Raw genomic sequence first — 19835 nt, forward strand, 5'->3', positions numbered from 1 at the left:
GTATGACCTTGCACTCCTGTACTATTGAATTTCATCCCATTTCTATCTTCAAGGTCGTTCAGAACATTTTGTATAATAGTCGGATACTCTTCTGTATTGGTGATGCCTCCCAGCTTTGTATCACTGGCAAATTTCATTAGCACACTCTTGTGCTTTTGTGTCAAGGTCATTAATAAAAATATTCAACAACATTGGTCCCAAGACGGATCCTTGAGGAACTGCACTAGTAACCTCCCTCCAATCCAATAATTCAGACACACATTTGTGCACGTTAAAGGTGAAATTCACTTAATTTACTTAAAGTAAGTGTAATCAGGCTTTATGCTCAGTAAGAATAGGGAGGCTGGAGAGATGCTATCCATCTCTCAACCTGGAAGCAGGGCATGGAGCTACAATGTAGTCTTCCTATAACTATGGGCTGGAGAAGTAGCCATTGCCCCTCTTGACCATTTGCATGTGCTCTTACAGGTTTATTGGCCCTATAACTGCAGGGCCCACCCCCAGCTTTTTCCAAGAGTAGGACATCATACTAGCATATGCTATGTGTAGCTTCTTGACCTACAGACATCTCTTTGTGCAGCTCCACCAATGGAGCTTAAATGTTACAAAGGTAAATTTCATCCTAAATGGGAAACAGTGCTCACTAATGCCTATTTGTATGAAATAGCCTCATTGTGGGTCAATTTTCCTACTGGTGCAACTCCACTGAAGTCAATGGAATTATGTTAGCAGATAATTTGGTCCACTGTATCAATGTGAATATTGTGCAGGTGCAGCACACAAGACTCTTTTTGAACTGTAACCTTACAAGCTACAGGAACACTTTGAAGACGTCGGTCGGATTTATTCTTGCTGCAAATGGCTTGTTTGGTTTACTTAAGAGAAATAATAACCACAAGAGAATTAAAACAAAGATGCTCCAATACATTAAAAGACCAATATGGGTCTGGTCTGAACTCTCAAACGTAAGATTAATGTGAAGTTAATGGTTTGGGTGGCATGGGGGATAAACTTTCAACAATGCTTGAACATAATTTTTGTGTAGCTGAAATTTACTTTTGCTACATTTTGTCAGAATAAATCCAGCTTCTTTATAAAAGGTCTGATTTGTTGAGTAAATGGTGCACAGTGTTAATATGGCACTAAGAAACACAGGCCTTTGGGAAGTATTTTTCAACCCTAAAAATAACGAAAAAGGCTGCTTTGAACCTAAGAGTTGTAAAAACAAAATAAATCTAGGAGCAATGAACTGCCTTTCTAGAGTACAAGAATACAGATTGCAGCCCCTCCTTGTACTGACATTTATTTACCAGTTTGCAGTATAAGAAAGAGCCCCCAGATTGGAACAGAGAAAATTAAATTACGTTCCTGTTACTTTGGCTGTGGGGAGGATAGTGCTTCAGAGATTGCTTTAAAGATTCTTTGGCAGTAGTACAAAGGATAACCCCCTACCTTAGGTAGTTCTTAAATGCACCATTAGAGAGACTCTGAGCTAAAACTAAAGAAACTTAACCAATTTTGGTCTCTATTGAATAATGGTTTATTTATAATGAGCACTTAGAAATGTAAATAATATACAGATAATGTCACTGCTGTGTAAGATGGGGCTGATAAGCAACTTTGTAATAAGATTCCATTTGAGGATACAGTCAAATTCAGTAGTTACATATTCAAGGTGGTACTGTTTTAAATGAGGTGTTTGCACAAATAGTCTGCTAATGAAGAAAAGATAATTAGTTGCATTTTGGGAAAATGAAGTTTCTTGGCTACAAAAACTCAGCGATTTATTTAATAGCTTTAAACCATCTCTACTAATGCTGCTTTAGATTTTTTTTTTTTTACCCCAAAGTCACTATATTGCCCATAGAGTTCTCTTTCCTCCAGCAATTCATCCTTTTGGGTCCATGTGTGTAGCATGGTGAAGTGATGATCGTACCAAATGTTTTAATGCATTAAAGTGAGGACTGCTGCATTAATTTGATATTCTATGAAGCAATTAAGTATTGAAATGAAAAATGTTTATCCCTGGTTTTCTGTTAGAATGGAAACCTGAAGAAATAATAATTTTCATAACACTTTAACTGACAATGAGTTTCACAATATATTCTGTGTATTCTTAACCTGACTCATGCTGTATCTCCCTTTTACTAGTCCTGCAGAATTTATAAATATATCACAATCTTTCGGTTAAGATCTCATAAGTTGTCCTGGGGAGAGAAACCCCCTTAAAACTATCAAATTTTGAAGCTGGAAAATATTATTTTTCCCCACAACAAATTATAACCTGTAATGAGCCAGTTGCAGTGTAACTATTTCTAACAGACTTGTAGAGGTGGTACAATTAGTATGAAAAAATAATCATCTTTCTTGCAAGCAGAGAATAAATGTAAAAAATCAAACAAAATTATGTAGCTTGAGGTAACCTGGATGGTTTGTGATGGAGACACAATATAACGTTGTTGTTAGCGTGCAATGATCCTTAACATTTGGATTTGGAAGATTTTTTGGAAGAAATCCTGTTGAAACTGGAGAATGCAAAATGTTCCTTTAATACAGTCTGAAGACCACAGTATGTAAGGGGTGATATGTGTTAAGTATTGTCCCATGATGAGGGAGAGGCCCGTCAGCCAACAATAGCTTTTCTTATGTTATTTTGGGAGCTGATTCCCTCCCCCCCCCAACACTTCTGCAAAGCAATCCGATCACCTTCTGCACTACGTTCTCCTCACTTTCACAGGTTAGACTATGGTCATGTACAGTAACTCCTCACTAACGTCATCCCGGTTAACGTTGTTTTGTTGTTACTTTGCTGATCAATTAGAGAACATGCTCATTTAAAGTTGTGCAATGATCCCTTATAACGTTGTTTGGCAGCCCCCTGCTTTGTCCACTGCTTGCAGGAAGAGCAGCCCGTTGGAGCTAGCTGCTGGGGGCTTGGAACCAGGGACCAGCTGGCAGCCCCCCTAAGTTCCCTGTGCGTCAGCCATCCAGCAGGCTATCAATTGCCGGCAGTTCAGCTGTCCCTCCTCCCACTGCTGCTTGCGGCTCCTGCCCTCTGCCTTGGAGCTGCTCCTGGGAGCCTCCTGCTTGCTGCCTGGGGGTGGGGGGAAGAGGCTGCTAATGTCAGGGTGTCCCCCCGCTCCTGTACCCAATCTCCACAGAGCAGGGTGGGGGGGAAGACACGACATAGGCAGCAGCTGCTGTCTCAATTTGTATCGGGGGTAGCTGTGTTAGTCTGTATCCACAAAAACAACAAGGAGTCTGGTGGCACCTTAAAGACTAACAGATTTATTTGAGCATAAGCTTTCATGGGTAAAAACCCCACTTCTTCAGATGCATGGAGTGAAAATTACAGATGCAGACATAAATATACTGACACATGAAGAGAAGGGAGTTACCTCACAAGTGGAGAACCAGTGTTGAGAGGGCCAATTCGATCAGGTGGAGGCAGTCCGCTCTCAATAATAGATGAGGAGATCTCAATTCCAGGAGAGGCAAAGCTGCTTTTGTAATGAGCTAGCCACCCCCAGTCCTTATTCAAGCCCAAATTAATGGTGTTAAATTTGCAAATGAATTTTAGTTCCACTGTTTCTCTTTGAAGTCTGTTTCTGAAGTTTTTTTGTTCAAGTATAGCTACTTTCAAATCTGTTATAGAATGTCCAGGAAGACTGAAATGTTCTCCTACTGGCTTTTGTATGTTACCGTTCCTGATGTCCGATTTGCGTCCATTTATTCTTTTACGTAGGGACTGTCCAGTTTGGCCAATGTACATGGCAGACGGGCACATATAACATTAGTAGACGTGCAGGTGAATGAGCCTCTGATGGTGTGGCTGATGTGGTTGGGTCCTCTGATGGTGTTGCTAGAGTAGATATGGGGACAGAATAGGCAACGAGGTTTGCTACAGGGATGGTTCCTGGGTTAGTGTTTCTGTGGTGTGGCGTGCAGTTGCTGGTGAGTATTTGCTTCAAGTTGGGGGGCTGTTTGTAAGTGAGAACTGGCCTCCCTCCCAAGGTCTGGGAGAGTGAGGGATTGTTTTCCAGGATAGGTTGTAGATCGTTGATAATGTGCTGGAGAGGTTTTAGTTGAGGGCTGTACGTGATGGCCAGTGGTATTCTGTTATTTTCCTTGTTGGGCCTGTCCTGTAGTAGGTGACTTCTGGGTACCCATCTCACTCTGTCAATCTGTTTCCTCACTTCCCCAGGTGGGTATTGTAGTTTTAAGAATGCTTGATAAAGATCTTGTAGGTGTTTGTCTCTGTCTGAGGGATTGGAGCAAACGTAGTTGTATCTTAGGGCTTGGCTGTAGTCAGTGGATTGTTTGATGTGTCCTGGATGGAAGCTGGAGGCATGGGGTTTTTACCCGTGAAAGCTTATGCTCAAATAAATCTGTTTGTCTTTAAGGTGCCACTGGACTCCTTGTTTTGTCTTAACTTGCTCATCTACTTAAAAAAGCAGTGTACTTAAAGGGGCAATGCGTGTGTGTGTCTCTCTCTCTCACATGCACACAGGATGTCTGTCTCTCTTTCATGTGCGTGTGCGCGTGCATACACACTGTGTGTGTGTCTGTCTCACGCACACATGCACCCTCCCCCTCGCACTTTGGAAAGTGGAGGGAGTGGTGCTCTCCAGTGGGATAACGTGGGTTCAGCACCCCTTTCAGTTTCCAATATTTGCAGCCACTGCCATGCTGTGTCTCCTCCCTCTATTTGTGCTGCCTTGTAGAGTGTGAGGCTACATTAACAACAGTGTGTTAACCCCTTGAGGGCTCAGCCCATTGCTAGTTCACCATTTAGCAGTAAGGCATTCCCTGGGAGATATCCTACCCTCTGACATCACCACCTCAACCAAGCTTCACAATCATCATTGCTGTGTGCAGCATTAAATAATTTGTTTAAAACTTATACTATGTATATGTATATGTGTGTGGGTATGTCTTTTGTCTGGCAAAAAAATTTTCCTAACCCCAGCTAAAGCTAACCCCAGCTATTTACATGAATTCTTATAGAGAAATTGGATTAGCTTAAAATCATTTTGCTTAAAGTAGCATTTTTCAGGACCATAACTACAACTTTAAGCCAGGAGTTACTATATTGGCAGGCTATGATATACATGGTCCATAAAATGCGGTCTGGACAATCTGACTGAATTAGAACAGCTAGGACCCCTGGAAGATGTTCCACATGGGTGGACCATTGCACTGAAATAAGTGGGGCTTCCTATCTGTGCAGGGGTTCACCCAAATAGGGCAGCTTTCAGGGTCTATAATTATCAGTCTAGCTTAGTGTTTTTCTTTCTTCTTGTTTTTTTTTCTCCCCACAGCACACATCACCATAGTAACTAAGCAATGAACCAGTAGAGAGGCCAGCCATAGGTTTATGATAATATAAGATCTTGTTTTGTTACCTTACAACCCCAGCATGTCTCCTGGTTATTTCATATGGTGGTATTTAACATAGCCAAAGATCAGTGTAGTGCTGGCCATGCTCCCTTTCCTCTTGCTATGCTGGAAGTGGGGGACTGGATGCATTGTGTAAATAGTCCCTTAGCAGTGTCTATGTAAGTGTAAATGATCAGTTTCCTTTGCACTGGCTTTTTTTGGTGGATTATGACTACAGTATGGTACATCAATGGAAGTGCCACATGGAGTGAGGGTAGACTTTGGCTTTTGGCTTCTATTCAGTCTACAGTAGGAGTTTACCTGAGTGAAACTGAGTGAGGAATTCAGGATTTGGTCCAATGATAGTTTAAAATTTGATAAGTTTCTATTTTCCTCCAAATTAAACTTTTTTCATAGGGAAAAGAATCTGAAGATATTTTAAATACTCAAAATATCAAGACCAACAGGCCAAATTTACCTCTTGTATAGCACCATCCACCTTAATGCTGACATAATAACAAGAGACTACTAAAGGCCAGTGCAATATTTCTATAACCTCAACGCTTTAGACCGCCATTCTAAATCAGCAGGGATCCCTAGTTTTCTGTGATTAAAAAAAACACAATTCTCTGGTTTTAAAAAAAATAAAATAAAAATCCTCACTTTTTTTCTGTGATTAAAATGAAACACTGAACTTTAGTTTCCCTAGCAACAATACGTGCAGGTATTCATTGAATAAAATTTGTATTGATATTTACAATTGTTAAGCAAGTTCAAAGCCTACCAGTGCCATTAATCATTACATTAAAATAAAATTAATAGTATTGAAATTTGTATCTGTCTGCCTTCAAATGTAATCTACAGTCTTGCTGCATATAGTACGGAACAACACATTACCATCAATGTAAAATTTATCCTTGCCAACCTCAGTGACAGTCTTTAGGGGTAATTTTTACAGTTTTCGGTATCTTTTCATAACTTTAATTACTCACGTCTGTAGGCTGAAGCAAAATTTGAAATGCATTAAAATGTGAACCCCTGTACACTCTTGAGTAACCTCTATCTGCCGGAAGCAGTTTATTGGAATATATTTAGCTATGTAAATTTAAAGCATATTCAGAAATCTCCCACAAAATGGGAAGGTTGTGTGCATTGAATAAGTGACACTGGTACTTTCAGTAAAAATGCAGATAATATGTTTTTATTTTTGTCACAAAATGTAAAAAGTAAAGATTCTCTGTAAAAACAGAAATTCTACATTTTTCCTTGGCAAACGGATTTCTCGAATCCCTGTAAATCAGTAACAGTTCCTCATGCTAACCGGCCCTATCTGCAGTTGGAGCACTGGAAAAGTTTCAGTTATTCACTGCAGATCTATGGGAAAATGAGCTCTTTTCATTAGCTTATTATTAGAACCGAATGCTAATTAATCAAGCCCACAAACCACATTTCTCAGCAAAGGTTTACGGTGCATCAGAGCAATATTCCTTCTGGTACACTAGACTGTGACCTACATGACTATCAGAACACGTGCACTATGGTTCTATTTTCTTAAAGATTTCTTTCTCCTGAGAAGAAAGGACAAAGCAGCCATGTTTGCTGCAGTAATATTTTAGCAAGGAGTGGTAGCTATCATCTAATGTAAGAATACCATCTGTGTTTAGGTTAATTTATAATGGAAACAGTGACACAGTTTTAACTATGGTAGTGAGAAAAGCACTGCTCTAAAGAAAGATGTAGAGTATGGATTATGTGTATTAGTATTTATATGCTGACCTGCAAGTCCAAATTTAGATTAAGGTACTAGGCTTTCATTCTCCTCCTAACTCTTGCAAGGCAGAGCTGTTCTTCCAGCAGAAGAGTTTGAGTCCCACTGCTCTGAGCCAGCTCAGCTGCCCTCAGAAGAGATCAGCAGCAGGGATATAGGAAGGAAGCAACCCTGCATTTGGCAGATGTACCAGCAAATACTGTGCTATAATCTTAACACTCCATGTGTCCTGCAGATTTATTGCACTGCAGGAAGAACAGAAGTGTCCCCCGATGGATAGAATGTTTAGGATTCAGGACTTTCTAGGAAGAGTGTTGATTATTTGTGTGTATGTGTGGGGTGTGTGGGGGGGTGGGGGAGACAACTGAAAGAACAAGGGGACCTGCTGGGCAAGAAAGTCTAGAAAAGAACTGGCTTGGCAAAGAGCCAAATCTCCAATTCCAAGCCAGCAGCATTACTCTGAGTAGAAATAAAGGAAGGGAATATAAATTTCATGGTGAGCAAGGAGGGGAAAAAATGGCAATTGCAGGTGGATTTCCAATAAGTACCTGGAGTTGATGGTGACAATGCAGGCAATAAAAAAGCCTAGGATTTAAGGAGTCAAGACTCAGCAAGAAACTTTGAACTTTAGTAATAATCCTACAGAGGTTTTTCAGCAGGGACTGTTTCTGAGGTACTTCTGTTAATTTACTTGGCTCTGTGTTGTAAAAGTGGGAAAAGAGAGGTATGCCTGTATGTATTATTTACCTGGGATTTGTTATAACATTTACTTTTCATCCTTGACACTAGTAGCTATACACTTGGCGAGCAGATAGTAACTAATGTTAAGCTAAAAACTGATCCCCTTGCATGTGTTTGAGTTGGAATATGATTATATGAGGTGAAGTTCCACATGTAGGGCCAGGTAGGTAAGCAGAGATTCAGAGTCTCAATGTGTGGATGAGACAATGGTGTAGAGAGGAGGGGGTTAGATCTATTAGGAACTGGGGAAACTTTTGGGACAGGGGGAGCCTATACAGGAAGGATGGGCTCCACCTAAACCAAGGTGGATCCAGACTGCTGGCACTTAACATTAAAAAGGTTGCAGAGCAATTTTTTAAACTAAGAGAGGCGGGAAAGACCATTGCTGCAGAGGTGCACGTGGATCGGACAGAGACTTCTCTTAGAGGAGAATCTATTGATATTCTCTAGGTTGTAGTCAGGAGGAGAGGACGGAAGAGGACAAAGTATGGGCCAGATCAGACGAGAAACATTCACATAAAGAATCTGACACATCAGAAAAGGGCAGACAAATAAACAGTAACAAGTTTTTAAAGTGCTTGTACACAAATGTTAGAAGTCTAAATAATAAGATGGGTGAACTAGAGTGCCTCGTGTTAAAGGAGGATATTGATATAACAGGCATCACAGAAACCTGGTGGGGTGAGGACAATCAATGGGACACAATCATTCCGGGGTCCAAAATATATCGGAAGGACAGAACAGGTTGTGCGGGGTGGGGTGTGTGTGTGTGTGTGGGGGGAATGGCACTATATGTGAAAGAAAATGTAGAATCAAATGAAATAAAAATCTTAAATGAATCCGCATGTTCCATAGAATCTCTATGGATAGTAATTCCATGCTCTAATAAGAATATAACAGTAGGGATCTATTATCGACCACCTGACCAGGACAGTGATAGTGACGATGAAATGCTAACGGAGATTAGAGAGGCTATCAAAATAAATAACTCAATAATTATCCCCATATTGACTGGGTACATGTCCTCTCAGGACGAAATGCAGAGACAAAATTTCTCGGTACTTTAAATGACTGCTTCTTGGAGCAGCTGGTACAGAAACCCATAAGGGGAGAGGCAACTCTCAATTTAGTCCTGAGCACAGGATCTGGTCCAAGAGGTAACTATAACAGGACCGCTTGGAAATAGTGACCATAATATAACAACATTTAACATTCCTGTGGTGGGAAGAACACCTCAACAGACTAACACTGTGGCATTTAATTTCAGAAAGGGGAACTATGCAAAAATGAGGAGACTAGTCACAGTACCTTTTAATTTCTGTTTAACTAGAGTGAAATCCATGCAAGCTGCATGGACACCTTTCAAAGACACCATAATAGAGGCTCAACTTAAATGTATACCCCAAAATAAAAAAAAACACAGTAAAAGAACTAAAAAAGAGCCACTGTGGGCTTAACAACCATGTACAAGAAGCAGTGAGAGATAAAAAGGCATCTTTTAAAAAGTGGAAGTCAAATCCTAGTGAGGTAAATAGTAAGAAGCATAAATACTGCCAAATTAAATGTAAAAATGTAATAAGAAAAGCCGAAAAAGAGTTTGAAGAACAGCTACCTTTTGAGTTTTTGGTTAATAACAAAATATTTTTAAGTACATCAGAAGCAGGAAGCCTGCTAAACAACCAGTGGAGCCCCTGGACAATGGAAATACAAAAGGAGCACTTAAAGATGATAAAGTCATCACAGAGAAACTAAATGAATTCTTTGCTTCAGTCTTCACAGCTGAGGATGTCAGGGAGATTCCCAAACCTGAGCCATCTTTTATAGATGACAAATCTGAGGAATTGTCCCAGAATGAAGTGTCACTAGAGTTGGTTTTGGAATTAATTGACAAACTTAACAGTAACAAGTCACCGGAACCAGATGGCATTCACCCAAGAGTTCTGAAAGAACTCAAGTGTGAAATTCAGGAGCTATTAACTATGGTTTGTAACCTGTCCTTTAAATCAGCTTCTGTAGCCAATGACTGGAAGATAGCTAATGTAACGCCAATATTTAAGAAGGGCTTTAAAGGTGATCCTGGCAAGTACAGACCGGTAAGTCTAACGTCAGTACCAGGGAAATTAGTTGAAACAATAGTAAAGAATAAAATTGTCAGACACATAGAAGAACATAAATAGTTGCGCAAAAGTCAACATGGTTTCTGTAAAGGGAGATCATGTCTTACTAATCTATTAGAGTTCTTTGAGGGGGTCAACAAACATGTGGACAAAGGGGATCCAGTGGACACAGTGTACTTAGATTTCCAGAAAGCCTTTGACAAGGTCCCTCACCAAAGGCTCTTACTTAAATTAAGTTGTCATGGGATAAGAGGGAAGATCCTTTCATGGACTGAGAACTGGTTAAAAGACAGGGAACAAAGGGTAGGGATAAATGGTAAATTTTCAGAATGGAGAGGGGTAACTAGTGGTGTTCCCCAAGGGTCAGTCCTAAGGCCAATCCTATTCAATTTATTCATAAACGATCTGGTGAAAGGGGTAAACAGTGAGATGGTAAATTTTGCAGATGATACTAAACTGCTCAAGATAGTTAAGACCAAAGCAGACTGTGAAGAAATTCAAAAAGATCTCACAAAACTAAGTGATTGGGCAACAAAATGGCAAATGACATTTCATGTGGATAAATGTAAAGTAATGCACATTGGAAAAAATAACCCCAACTATACATACAATATGATGGGGGGAGGGGGGCTAATTTAGCTACAACTAATCAGGAGAAAGATCTTGGAGTCATCATGGTTAGTTCTCTGAAGACGTCTATGCAGCGTGCAGCGGCAGTCCAAAAAAGCAAACCGGATGTTAGGAATCATTAAAAAAGGTATAGAGAATAAGATGGAGAATATCTTATTGCCCTTATATAAATCCATGGTACGCCCACATCTTGAATACTGCGTACAGATGTGGTCCCCGCATCTCAAAAAAGATATACTGGCATTAGAAACGTTTCTGAAAAGGGGCAACTAAAATAATTAGAGGTTTGGAACAGGTCCCATATGAGGAGAGATTAAAGAGGCTAGGACTTCTCAGCTTGGAAAAGAGAAGACTAAAAGAGGATATGATAGAGGTATATAAAATTGAGTGGTGTGGAGAAAGTGAATAAGGAAAAGTTATTTACTTGTTCGCATAATATAAGAACAAGGGGCCACCAAATGAAATGAATGGGCAGCAGGTTTAAAACAAATAAAAGGAAGTTCTTCTTCACACAGTGCACAGTCAACCTGTGGAACTCCTTGCATGAGGAGGTTGTGAAAGCTAGGACTATAGCAAGGTTTAAAAGAGAACTGGATAAATTCACGGAGGTTACATCCATTAATGGCTATTAGCCAGGATGTGTAAGGAATGGTGTCCCTACCCTTTGTTTGTCAGGGGGTGGAGATGAACGGCAGGAGAGAGAGATTACCTGTTAGGTTCACTCCTTCTGGGGAACCTGGCATTGACCACTGTCAGTAGACAGGATACTGGGCTGGATGGACCTATGGTCTGACCCAGAAAATTCTTATGTTCTTAAGTACAGATGTAGTTTCTATAAGCACCTAATGATTTGTCAGACCATATGGCCTACAGACTCTCATAAAAAAGAATTCAGGATCTTTTAATTAAAAGCAGAGTTCTTAGCCACAAGGGAATTGCTACAGAATGTCTCTGGTTTTAAAAGAAAAATAAAGATAAAACTCAAGTATTAAAAATAGGTTCCAGAGGAATTTTGTGAATAAAATGGTAAAAAACAGACAGTGACGAAGAAGTGTAACAAATTTAGTAACGTGAGTTCAAACAAAGTACATTCCCTTCTTCATGACAAGTGCTACATGTGAACAAACTGTCATGAAAAACCTGCCTATATTCACCATAGAGTAGATTCTGCCCTCTGTCATAAAATCTACTGGTTTGAGTCAAATTCCATCTTGTGGAGGGGGTCTGCACTAAGGCTATGCACCACTTGCCTCCCACCGATACCTTATTTTCAGGTCTTAAGTGATATTTAAGTGGTAGTGGGCTCTCACAAAGGATAAAATTAACCCCTTTGGAGAATAGATCCAGATTTAAAAAGGGCCAACTGCTGAGCAAAGAGCTTGTCAATATAAGTAAGAGTGGGGCAGAATGTGGCCTGATGTTTTGGTGACCTGTTTACTCATGAACATTCTTGGGTATCATAAAAACTCTATGCATTTGCAATTTGTAGCTGAAATTTGATTAGGGGAATTGATTGCAGGCAGAACTGGGCGGAGGCACTTGCATCATCCCACGTTACATGCTGTTCCTGTCAATTTTCCAGAGAATGAGGTTGATGTGTAGCATCCAAAGGAACAGTGCTGGGGTTGGGGAACCTTTTTTCCAGGTTTTTTTTTAAGTTAACAAAAGGGGAAATTTTCAAGGCACAAATGGATGTTAGACCCCTAACAAGCCCCATATAAAATTAAAATGTAATGGTATAAGAAAACCAGAAGAAAGGGAGGGTGGGAAAGGGAGAAGAAACAGTTTTGATGCTTTCAAAATCTTTTCAGGCCAGGGCAGATCTAGGTCGAAGTGAGATGGAAAGGGGGTGAGGAGCAGAAAAGAAGGTAAGAAAATCCATGGGGGGAGAGGTGAGAGAGAGAACCCAGAATGAAGAAGAGAGACTGACAACAGGAGAGGATCAATAAGTAGCATATGACTTGGAGGATCCTTGGCGTAGTAATGGAATTAAAAACAAAGAAGGACTTTGTTGCGGTTCAAATAAAAGACCGCACAAAGCTTTAAGCAAGCAAACAGGCTGGTCTGCCAATGGACTGGTCCTGTCAGCTTTCCACCCTCTCCTTTATTCTTTCTCTCCCTCCGCGCATTACATTCTCCAACAGATAAAAGGAATACACTGGCTTTATTTAACATTCTTATTTACCAATTTCTATCTACTGCATTCCTTGCTCTCGGGCCTTGAGCCCAGTCCTGGGAGGCTTCCCACGGTTCATGTCATCTGGGCGAGAGTCCAAGGTTCATGACCTTGAGAGGAGCTGTGTGTGCACTGCTCCTACACAACACTCCAGGTGTGCCCTGAATATTGCCAAGTGCATGAACCTTGTATGAATCCTACATCCCCTCCTTTTTTGTTTATTTGTGCTCGGCCATCTCATGGTAGCCATCAATTTGCTTTTGCAAGCAAATTAACTCCCGGACAGACAAGGTCATAACTCGTGGAGCCTGCCAGGGCGGGTCTCGACAAAGCCTTAACAAAAAGGAAATACATTGCACACAGCAACAGCAAAAAATAAGCTTAAGAAGGTAAAGTGTAATTGGCCGGGCCCCAATTAGCCATGCCAGAGTACTGGGAAGAGAGATTCGCGTAAGGAGCGAGCATCGTCTCATTCCCTATTTCCTCAGGGTGATGACATATTGGAATAAGGCATGTACCTAACAGTTCTCCGGCTGCTACAGAATCAGATAAACAAAAGTGGGTAACATTTGCTATTGAAGCCCATCTTTCCCATAGGTTATATGTCATTCGGGCCCGTAACGGAGGAAGCGCTCCCAAGCCAACCCCTACAGGACACAGCAGGCACAAAAGGCATACAATCAGTATAGAATTAGCAGTAATGTGGGCGAGAATTGCCACAAACAAAGTCTCAGGAGCTGTTGGTTTGCTGCCAGTCTTCGTTGAGCCGCGGCGACCAATGCTTTTACTGCTCCCCATGTCACGGGCTGGCTTGGGATGCTACGCCTCCTCCGTTTCCGTCCCGCCATTGTCAACCCGGGAGGCACCGCGTTATCCTCCAAGGTCAGCTGAAACTCCAGTATGGGGTTCGATAGCCCCTGGTGCCACGCCATGCTTTTTTCAGTGCCGGTCGCACACACCGGGCCGGAACCCACAACGGTCCTGCAGGGAGAAACAGAGCAGCATATCCCCGACCCCAAGTGATTAAATGCACTGGGCCCAGCCATTGTGGATCGGGCAGCTGATGGTAATAGACACGCGGTCTTTCCAGTACCTCGGACTTATGAAAATGCCAATCCGTGGGGGTCTGCTGATCTGCGTTCAGTGTTAAATTATTTAAAGTAAACAAAAGGATATGCATTTGTTGCTGAATATCTCCTAAGGTTCGGAGACGTAGCTCCCCTTGTTTTAATTGTTTGTCGAGCAAGGTTTTTAGCGTACGATTTGCACGTTCAAAAATAGCTTGGCCTATGGAATTATAAGGGATCCCGTGTTTGAGACGGACGTCCCATTGGGCACAAAAGGTGGAGAGGGCTGTGGAGCAATAGGCTGGGGCATTATCCGTTTTTATCTGGCTCGGGCGACCCATAACAGCAAAACAGGCTAGCAAATGGTGACTAACTTTGGGAGTGGCTTCCCCATGCTGTGGGGTCGCCCAGAGGAATCCCGAATAGGTATCAATGGAAACATGTAAAAACGAATAGGGGCGGAATTGTGGCACGTGAGTGACATCCATTTGCCACAGCTGATTCGCTGCGGTACCTCTGGGGTTAACGGCATAAGAAAAGGTAGGGGAAGCAGCGGCACAGTGGGGGCAGGAACAAACAATAGAACATGCATGATCAGCAGGAATGTAAAACTGTCGGGCCAAAACAGAGGCAGACTGATGAAAAAAGGAATGGCTTTCAATGGGGTCAGAAAAAAGGGAATTTACCTCACCACGTAACGCGCAATCAGCACGCGCATTGCCTTCAGTGAGTAGCCCAGGCAGAGGGGTATGACTGCGAATATGAGCAACAAAATAAGGGAAATTATGAGTGGTGAGGAGATACTGTAAGGACAAAAACAGGCGAAGAAGGTCCGCATCGACCTGAGGGGTGATGAGGGCAAGGGGTAAATGATCAATTACCTGATAAACATAATGCGTGTCCACGATCAAATTAAAGGGACAATCAGCAAAAAGTTGAAAGGCCAAAATAACAGCAGCTAGTTCCAAGGACTAGTGAAGCTCTCCAAGCGCTGTGCATGCAAATGTTGTTGTACAAGCGAATGAAGCGCTTTCAGCTTTTCTAGGGGGAGGGGCCACTGGTCAATCCATACGGGCTCTAAGGATTGCCATACCAATGGTAATGCGGATGGCAAGGTGGGTGAGGGAGGATTTTGGGCCATTATATATTAATATCTAGGGTGGTGTCCAGCTTTACAAGTAAGTCATGGCCCCAAATATTGGTGGACAGGGAGTACAAAAGGGCGGATTGTAGCAAGGGCACAGCCTCCTGGTTTACAGACCGTGACCCAAGACAAACTTTGGTGCCCGGGTTTGCTACCCCCGATCCCCCACAACTCTTTAGAAGGAACTGTTGGCCAACTGACCGGCCACTCCAGATCACGAATCACCAGTATCATCAGCTTCAGTGTCCACCAGCCCTGTAAAAGGAACATTATTTAAGAGAAGTGTTAACTGAGGTTTCGAGGGGCGGACCGATATTGTTAGAGCAACAAGTGGAGAGGACGTGTTGTGAGACGGCAACTGAGACAGCGTCGCTCCAAAGCCGTTCCCACCCCAGGCTCGATCCTCTGCATCTGGCACCTGATAGGGGACTAAAATCAATTGTGCAATTGACCGTCCACGCGGGAGCGACTGCGGAAGACGGGTCCACACCTAAACCTTAATAACGCTGGTGTAATCGGCGTCAATGACCCCTGGGATGACAAAAAAAACCCTGTTTCCCAGCGTGTGAGCAAGGGAGAACCAGACCCACAAAACTGGCAGGGAGAGGTTCCATGACCTGTGTAGGTATGGCGCAAACCTCCCCCAGCAACTGAAAATCAGCGTCCTCCTGCATAATCAAATCAAGCCCTGCACTTCCAGCAGTCGCCGCCCTCATGGAATCTATGGATTTTAAGGCAGAGGAACAGTTGTCTGAGTGGGAAACACCCCCTTTTGGCCCTGGGTTCGGGGGAGACCCGTTGTGCGGTTTCCCGACCCACTACGACACTGATTAGCCCAGTGATAGCCCTTCCGACACTTGGGGCACTTCTTTGAGGGGTGGGCGGGCGCTATCGATGAGCGGCACTCCCGCTGAAAGTGACCCTCCTTACCACAGCGGTAACAATGCTTCCCCTCCTTCCCGCTTTTCCGCAGGGCGGTGGCCAGAACCCCGGCTTTATGTGCTTGTGTGCCGATGTTTTGGCACGCCCGCAGCATGTCCGACAGCTCTAGAACGCCAGCGGCTTGTGCCACCTGGAAAGCATGGCGGCAATCCTCGTTCGCATTTTCAACCGCCATTTTTAACAGAATCTCCTGAGCTGCCGCAGGGTTATCCACCTGTCGGAGGATAGCCTCCTGCAATCTGTTGGTAAAATCCATAAAGGACTCTGATGCACCCTGACGGATACTGGCAAAGCTTTTGGTAGGCTTGCCTGAATCCGGGACCTTCCGGAAAGCTTGCTGGGCGCAGGTGGAAATAATGGGGAAGACGGCCTGAGGGAGTTGAGACTGCATCTGAATGGTAGCAAACTGGCCCTCCCCTGCCAAGTGCTCATAAATGACACCTTGCTCTCTATATACCTGGGCTTGGCGTTCCGCCATCTGCCGATACTCACTAAGCCAAATAACATACTGACTGGGCCTCAGCATCATGCGCAACAGCGCCTTCCAATCTTCAGGGATCAGGGTGTACCCAGTACCTAGCCCTTCAATGAGACCATGTACGTACGTACTAGTCAGGCCGAACTTGCGAATCGCTTTCTTTACCTCTCGGATCACCGAGTAAGGCAAACTGACCCAGTTTGCAACCTGGTTGCCCTGGCCATCATCCTGCCAGGTCACCGGACAAACTGAGACCAGATCAGCCAGCTCCTCTGCTGTAATATCTGAGCGAGTCTTCGCTGCGTGAACTATTTGTTGCACCAGCGAAAGCCCCTGAGCAGACGTGGACAACCCCCCGGGGGGCCCCGGAGCATGGGGCCCCACGAGGGGATGGTGATCAGACACCGGCTCTGGTGGGGAAGGCAAGGGAGGTAGTGGTAATTGAGGCACTGGGGGCGAAGCAGGGGGAGGGATGGCTGCAGGAGCGGATGGGGTGGCGAGATCGGCAGCCCCTCTATTGGCGCGGGAGAGGGTCTTTCCGAGGTGACACACTGTGTCGCATCGCCAGGAGAGGGGATGGCTGCAGGTGGCGAGATCACCAGCCCCGCAAGGGAGGGCCTTTCTGAGGCGACATGCTGTATCGCGTCGTGGCAGAGGTGCCAGGCATGTAAAGCCTGCACGGGTGTCCGAGGCTCTTTGTGCAATGTCTGGCCCAACCGCTCCCAGTCCACTAGCTTAAGGGTTCCGGCTTCAGGGTACCACGGGCATTGGGCGCTCACCTCCTGTAGCAGGAGAGTGAGTTCTCGAGTGGGGCAGTCATGCTGAGCCTTATGCAGCAAATACTGTAGCTCATTGCGGTGTTGCACTTGCAAAGCAGAGAGGGAGCTTCCCATACTTACCACAATGAAAAATACTCACCGGGATCCGCGAAGCGGATGAGTGACGTGTCTGAAACCCTTGCCGGGCGAGGTGAGTGCTGAGGGCCCCACGTTTGGGCGCCAGTTGTTGCGGTTCAAATACAAGACAGCAAAAAGCTTTAAGCAAGCAAACAGGCTGGTCTGCCAATGGACTGGTCCTGTCAGCTTTCCACCCTCTCCTTTATTCTTTCTCTCCCCGCGCGTTACATTCTCCAACAGATAAAAGGAATACACTGGCTTTGTTTAACATTCTTATTTACCAATTTCTATCTATCGTATTCCTTGCTCTGGGGTCTTGAGCCCAGTCCTGGGAGGCTTCCCATGGTTCATGTCACCTGGGCGAGATTCCAAGGTTCATGCCCTTGAGAGGAGCTGTGTGTGCACTGCTCCTACACAACACTCCTGGTGTGCCCTGAATGTTGCAAAGTGCATGAACCTTGTATGAATCCTACAGGACCTAGTGAGAACAGGTTAAAAAGCACACAGTGACGGGTGGGTGCAGGGAAAATACACAACCGCAGTGGCATCATGAGTTTTTCCTCATCCCTCATCATCAGGGGATGAGGAAAAACAAACAAAGAAAAAAGGCTGTTGTTTTTAATCTGAGGAAAATGGTCACCTCAAGTGCAACCCTTATTCTACCTCTGCAGCAAAGCTGACTGAAACATTTTGGATTTCAGAATGTTTGGATGAAAAACAGGGACAATTTTTTTGGTGTATATTTTTGTGAAAAGTTTTAAAAACCTGCTCTACTCTGAAGGCGGTGCCTGGGCCTGCCTTCTCCAGACTATATGAAGGAGAAATGAGAGCAGGATAAACACAGCCTGGTCAGGGGGCCACTTGTCTAGAAAAAAAGTGGAAATCGATGCTCTTCTGTGCCCGCTGCATAGGGAACCAGCCTACCTCTTTGTCTCTGCACCAAACAAAAACTGGATGGTTCAATAATGACTGTAGGTGAAACAGTAAATTGGTGGATATTCTCTCCCAAAATGCATGTGAGCTGCTAACACTGCTGAACTTTCGTTCTGATTTCCAGGCTTTTTTCATACATTCAGGCTACATATGTAACCACCAAGCATACTTTTCTTAGTGGAGATTTATTACACTATTTGTCTTCATTTTCATGATACTAATGTATCAATTTTTAAAATAAAACGAGAGCAAAAAAGTCTGAAGAAGAAGAAAAGTTCCAGTGTTTGGAAGTGGCATTCTGTCGTCCCTTTGATAGCCCTTCATGTTAGGCAAAATAGAGATGGTAATGCTAGTGCTCTCTTTCTAACTTGGTTTTAGTCCCTTCAGTGCTTCTCAACAATAATAACCTTTCATCTACAAACAATTAGGCTATCTAACTTTAACTGCACCCTATCCAGATTTTCAGAATGGGCACTTCATCCCTGTGATGTCACGTACATGTTAAACTGCAAAGATGCAATCCCAGATTGCAGGTGTCAGAATCTCCTTGTAGATAATTCTACATACCATTACCTTCATCTTCCCTTCACAGTAAGTAAGATTTGTCAGGCATCTGTATCCCTTGAAAGTTCATAACTTTAAATTCTTTAGTTCACAAGGAACTTCTGGTACCCTTTAATCAAAGGTGGAGAGCTCCAATGCTGTATCTATATTTAATTTCTTCTTATGTTTCTGGGAAAATTTAGCAAAACACATAAGGCATGTCAAAAATATTGAGCCAGTATTATACACAGGAGTGGGCATACACCCAGTACTATATGCTGGTGTAGGGTGTGGGAGCACACAATTTCCACAATTCAGAAGAATTTGGTTTGGGATAGAAAACTGACACATTGCTTTGAGCTGAAGGACAATGATGTGAACAGTGGGTGTGTGATTTTGAAGGTCCACAGGGAACAAATTCCTTGGAGCTGTGAGACTGTAGTCACATCCAGAAGTCTGCAGTCTGGGTGGGGAAGATTCTGTCCATTGATCCTGTCATAAATATAAAGGGAAGGGTAAACCCTTTTAAAATCCCTCCTGGCCAGAGGAAAAATACTCTCACCTGTAAAGGGTTAAGAAGCTAAAGGTAACCTCGCTGGCACCTGACCAAAATGACCAATGAGGAGACAAGATACTTTCAAAAGCTGGGAGGAGGGAGAGAAACAAAGGGTCTGTGTCTGTCTGTATGCTGCTTTTGCCGGGGATAGACCAGGAATGGAGTCTTAGAACTTTAGTAAGTAATCTAGCTAGGTATGTGTTAGATTATGATTTCTTTAAATGGCTGAGAAAAGAACCGTGCTGAATAGAATGACTATTCCTGTCTGCGTGTCTTTTTTGTAACTTAAGGTTTTGCCTAGAGGGATTCTCTATGTTTTGAATCTAATTACCCTGTAAGGTATCTACCATCCTGATTTTACAGAGGTGATTTCCTTACTTCTATTAAAAGTTTTCTTGTAAGAAAACTGAATGCTTTTTCATTGTTCTCAGATCCAAGGGTTTGGGTCTGTGGTCACCTATGCAA

This window comes from Lepidochelys kempii, chromosome 1 (assembly GCF_965140265.1).
Source record: "Lepidochelys kempii isolate rLepKem1 chromosome 1, rLepKem1.hap2, whole genome shotgun sequence".
In the NCBI taxonomy this organism is placed as follows: Eukaryota; Metazoa; Chordata; order Testudines; family Cheloniidae; genus Lepidochelys; species Lepidochelys kempii.